This window comes from Solanum tuberosum, unplaced genomic scaffold (genome assembly GCF_000226075.1).
Source record: "Solanum tuberosum cultivar DM 1-3 516 R44 unplaced genomic scaffold, SolTub_3.0 scf00374, whole genome shotgun sequence".
Classification (NCBI taxonomy): Eukaryota; Viridiplantae; Streptophyta; class Magnoliopsida; order Solanales; family Solanaceae; genus Solanum; species Solanum tuberosum.
In genome coordinates this window covers 550598-555925 of record NW_006239301.1, presented here as the reverse complement: position 1 = coordinate 555925, position 5328 = coordinate 550598, and the positions used below count along the sequence as shown (strand labels likewise).

Here is a 5328-nt window from a genome sequence, read left to right as displayed (position 1 = left end):
TTTGGTTGTTATGACATTTTCAATTCGAATAATTTCACAAGCAAGTTGCCAAAGGTAGTTACACAAATGGATCTGTGATTGTGATTTATGTGAAATGCATTTGCACTATTTTTTTAATGAGGATTTACCGAGTCTTCTTCATAGTAGTGTTTGATTTGAGTAATGTGAACACAATATTAAGGAAGATGATAAAGTTTATACTGTTACCAATTAAGGTTTGCTTAATTTTGCTTCAGGTTCTTTGTTAAAATCTAAGCTTGTGACAGCATTGCAAGGAGGACTTTTGAATGGATGGATTTTTCTTTGCATCAACTATAGAAGATTTATTTACTTTTCAAGTTCCTCTTTATTTAACTGGAACTACAGTGATTACAAAATTCCTTTTTTATATGTTATGTATTATCGTAATGACAATTAAAATGTTTTTGATACAAGTGTAGATGAATAATGACACGATAGACAAACCAAAACTCAAAAGTCACTTTTTTTGCATTGGAAATTAAAAAATGTTCAAAAATACACAAATATACGTGTTGGGCCCGTGCTGGCACGGGCCATGCCCATCTAGTCTTCTTATCTTCTTCTTTCTTATGTATAAGCCAACAAGAGTTGGACCAACTCTGCAGTAAGAACTTGTACAAAAAGCAGTGTATATTGTACAGTAAATTTAGCTTAGCATGTACACTTTCATAATAAAACAATAAAATGTATGAATAAATAGGACAGCTGGCCTCACGATGCTTATAGGAACTTGTGACATCTGTTGTTTCTCTATGATATATATAATATATATATATTCCTTATGTATAAGCCAACAAGAGTTGGACCAAACTCTGCAGTAAGAACTTGTACAAAAAGCCAGTGTATATTGTACAGTAAATTTAGCTTAGCATGTACACTTTCATAATAAACAATAAAATGTATGAATAAATAGGACAGCTGGCCTCACGATGCTTATAGGAACTTGTGACATCTGTTGTTTCTCTATGATATATAATATATATATATATATATATCCTATTCCTTTTCATTTATCTTTGTCCCAGCTTGAACAAAAATTGTTCTGCAAAATGAAAGGCCCCATCTGAAATTTCCAGTGGAACTTTAGCTACCCTAGGTATGCTTTCCTCTTGCCTTCTTTCTTTCTTCTCATTTTAGTTTTTAATTTGCTTTACCTTAATTCTTTCAATCACTCATGTTTAATAGTTTTCTTTTGTTGTCATAGCGCACTTCTTTCCCGAGATTTAGTTTTGTTTTCTTTCTTTTGGTTTTAGGTCACCTTTTGTCAATTTTTCATTTGATGGGTTTGAATTTGTTTTTCCAATTTTGGTGTTTGGGTTGTGTTAACGTTGCATGCACTGAATTTAAACTTGATTGGATGTTGTTATTGCTGTCGTTCTCTCCTCCATTTCTCCGTCGTCCCCTATTTGCAGCTTTGTATTTCAATTATTTTTGTTTTCTTTGTTATTGAAATGTAGTATTTCTTCAGCTTTGTTCTTGATGTGACTATTTTTTCAGTTTGTTATTTTTTCATATAGGCCTTTGCATGTACTTCGACAAGAAAGGGAAGAAAAGAAATTGAAAATTCTGTTATTTTGATATTGGAAACATCTTAATTCCAAAATTCCAAGCATTTTCAGGTACATCGATCTTAATTCTGATATTTTTCTCTTCAGACAGAAACACTTTTAACTAAAATGGTGGGGGATAATGCACAAGTAGCCCTCAACCTATGCCTGAAATCTCAAAGACATACTTATACTATACTAATGTCCTATTACCCGAAATTATTTTATAAATAATTTTCTATCCCTTTTCGGCCTACGTGACATTATCTTTTGGGCCCAACACGTGTTGGTTGATAGTGCCACGTAGTCCGAAAAAGGGTAGAAAATTATTTATAAAATAAATTCGGGGTAATAGGACCTTAGTATAGTATAAGTGTGTCTCTGAGATTTCGAAATAGGATCTAAAACCAAAAAAAGACTTACGAAGTCCAGCAGATTTCACCGCTCATTGAAGAAGATGATGAGAAAGTGAGAGGAAAAAATGAGATCGGAAAAAGCAAAGTGAAAGAGGGAAAAAGGGCAGAAAGATGGAGAGAGAAAAGTGAAGGTTGAAATACACTTGTTAAACAAATAGATCATCAAAATTTTAAAAGTGCCAAAGAACTCGCAGTTCAAAAAAGTCAACACTATAAAGGAATCGAAATAAAATCTCTCAAAATTTGAGTGCAAGAAGATAAATCAAAGGAATAAAGGACAGAATTCAAAGTCATATAAAATAGTGGAAAAAGCATGAGAAAATAAAGAGGCAAAATAGTTTATTTCGTTTCTCATGAAACCAATTAGCATTCAAATACTCAAGTGTGGAGATGCATTTATGTAAGTATATATTGAAAACTCTCATTTTTAATTTATGATGTGTAAACAAGACGAGTAGACGAAGAGCTCAAAGGAATGAAGTTAAAAATACATCTATATCCCTATTGCTGCAGAGTTTTTTCATCAGGCCAAGAAGATTACTAATTTTCTTTTATTATTTTCCTGATATCGTATTTTTTGATTTTACTGTCTTATATTTGACTATTGTTTATCTATTTTTTCACTACTGTATTTACTTAACATATATGATTCGTGATATGCTTTTATACTTTTGAGTTAATGATTTATCGAATAAGAAGAAAGGCTCAAATCTAGATACATAAAGAAGTCTAAAAGAAAAATAAAATCAAAGGTGTTATTTTTAGAGAAATTCAGAATTATACCTCCATTTGGAAACATGATCAACCTTTTTAACTTCAAATGGTAAGAGGCTATGAAAAATGGATATAAATTAATAACAATGAGAAAAGTACTAATTTATCAACAACAAAAAAAAGGGTCCATTACCAGCGGAGTACTCTCATGGCATAATCCATCATCTTCAAAATATTACCAAGGAATTGATTAAAATAATAATATTAATTAAATGTGTCGAGACCTGAGAACTGATCTTATAAAAGGGCTACTGGCTACTATTGTGGCCAACCTTTAAGTCAGTAGTTCAATCTAGACTACAATTGACATTTTCTTCTTCAAAGTTTCATAAATTATTTGACCATTAAGGATTTTAATAGGAGACGGAAACACCCTTTGAAGGAATCAAAAAGACAGAATCGAAGTTTGAGGGTGAGGGAGATGAACGGCAATCTTGGAATTATGGGTCTGTTTTCATAAATTATTTCCCAAAATGATGAGCTGTTAAATTTTCCTTATTTTCATAGCCCCGTGTGGGAAGCGCAATATTCCTCCCTCTTCGGTTTATTGAACGTATATACACTCAAACAGTTGCTGCATATAAGGGAAATTCTTTGAAAGCACATAATATATAGCTCTATTGGCACTTGGACCCGTAATTTACATTATCAAGTTACTGGTTTAATTTCCCTGTTGGAAATGCAGCTGAATCCTAATGTTGAATGTTAATCGGTAAGCACATAATATATAGCTCTACAGGCACTTGAGCCCGCACATGCAAGTAAATTTACATTATCAAGTTGTTGATTTAATTTTCCCGTTGGATATGAAGTTGAATCCAAATGTTGAATGCTAACGGGTGCAGATTAACACAAGCTATAATGTACCTATATGATAAGTGAGGTTTTCACCAGTTGTTCTGCTCTCTCTACTCTTTTTCCCAATTTCATATATGTAATTTTCCTTTGCTTTGGGTAAATTGAGCACCAATACCTGTACTTTAATCCCCAATTTGGGTTACTTTTGAAATGTTTTCAGCGGCTATATATAAATCCATGTTCTGACGGAGGAAGGTTTGATCTTAGAAAATGCATTTCTATACCTTTTCTTTTTTAATGAGGAGAAATGCGTGAAAATGAGAAGTTACATGCGGGTCTGTTTACAAAGCAATAAAACAATAAAGAAATGGAAGTGATATTGATCAAATTGCATTATCACTTGGTATTCTCTCCAATTTTTTAATAAGATTTCGAGATATTGCATCAATTCAACATTATTATTCATTTCTGGTGCGACAGCTCTCTCTGTTAGTTCGGTGCATCTACCAGTGATAATGGTCAAATGGGTCAATTTGCTGATCTCCACAACCAACTCCACAAGAATGTTGGAAAGAAATAAAGATATTTCAAGTCTTTGAGAAGGTAAATGTTATTTTTTGGTGTGTCAAAACAAGGAAGTCATATTTGTTGCTTCAGAAATTTCGCCGCTTTTGTTTATTTGTTTTTGGTGTGTCAAAACAGTCGGATGGCATAAATAATGTTACGAATGGTTGCAAAATACTTCCAATGTTATGCATTTTTTTTTTCAAGAGATGATTCAGTATGAAGTAATATATGTTTTGTTTCAGGTGATGGAAGAAAAATAGTATCTGGCATGGCACGACAATTGAAGGAGTCACATACTTCTATTTTGTAGCATCACGGCATCTATTTGGTACCGTTTGATGTTTTATTCTCTTTCAGTTGGCTCTCTCTTTTTGATCAGATGTCTAATTTAATTGTCAAACCTTGCTTAATTTATATGTTGCCACATATAGTTGTAATTTTATCTGTGAGTAGATATTTGGAGTCCATTTATGATTTATATATAATTTAGCAGCTTATGATGCTCCATTTTGATTATATTATTGATCATATCCCGCAGGTTCACAAAAGACATTATGACCAACAAAAAATTGTTTGAGTATTAAAATAAACTCCAGAGAATTCCGAGGTCTCTCATCTGATGTTAGAACTTCATGTGGCCAATTCAAAGGTACTTCCTGAGCTATTAAATTCAAGGAGTAGTTCTTCAACCTCTATTTCTTTTCCTTCCTTGGCGATTTCATTTGGTTGCATTGCGACTTTGGGTCCCATGTTGGATTCCAAATATGACTTGAAGAACGACCCAAGCAGCTATGCCTGCAAGGTGTTCGCTGAAATGCCCGATAAGAAAATTGACATGGAAGTCGAACATCCAGTGATAAATGATTCAGCAAATTCAGCATCCCATATGTTTGATGAAATTTTTCAAACGATTTCTGCATTTAAGGGAGAGTACGGTGACCTTATCATGTTTGATAATAGTTGTCTTGCACTACCTTGTTTGCCTTCGATTTTTAGTTGCACCCAACTTATGGGAAGATCTATATTTTATTACTTCAGGGAATTCGGTCATGCTAACCTCCCATTATCGTTGTATCGATTTCCAGCTGATCAATTTGGGTTCAGCTTTCCGTTTGATCCTGGTTCTAGTTTGCTCCCTGTATTTCTTGGTGTTGCAAACTATTATTCACGCATGGGTGTGGATGATTTCAAGGAGCTTATTAGGA

At 33.2% G+C, this 5328-nt stretch overlaps 1 long non-coding RNA gene across 1 annotated transcript; it reads left to right on the top strand.

The window, feature by feature from the left end:
* The first annotated feature begins 3991 nt into the window (after positions 1-3991).
* LOC107057798 (uncharacterized) lies at positions 3992-5067 on the top strand. Its single transcript, XR_001471569.1, has 3 exons — positions 3992-4159; positions 4366-4451; positions 4662-5067. It is a non-coding gene; the product is annotated as an uncharacterized lncRNA (long non-coding RNA).
* The last annotated feature ends 261 nt before the right edge of the window (positions 5068-5328 follow it).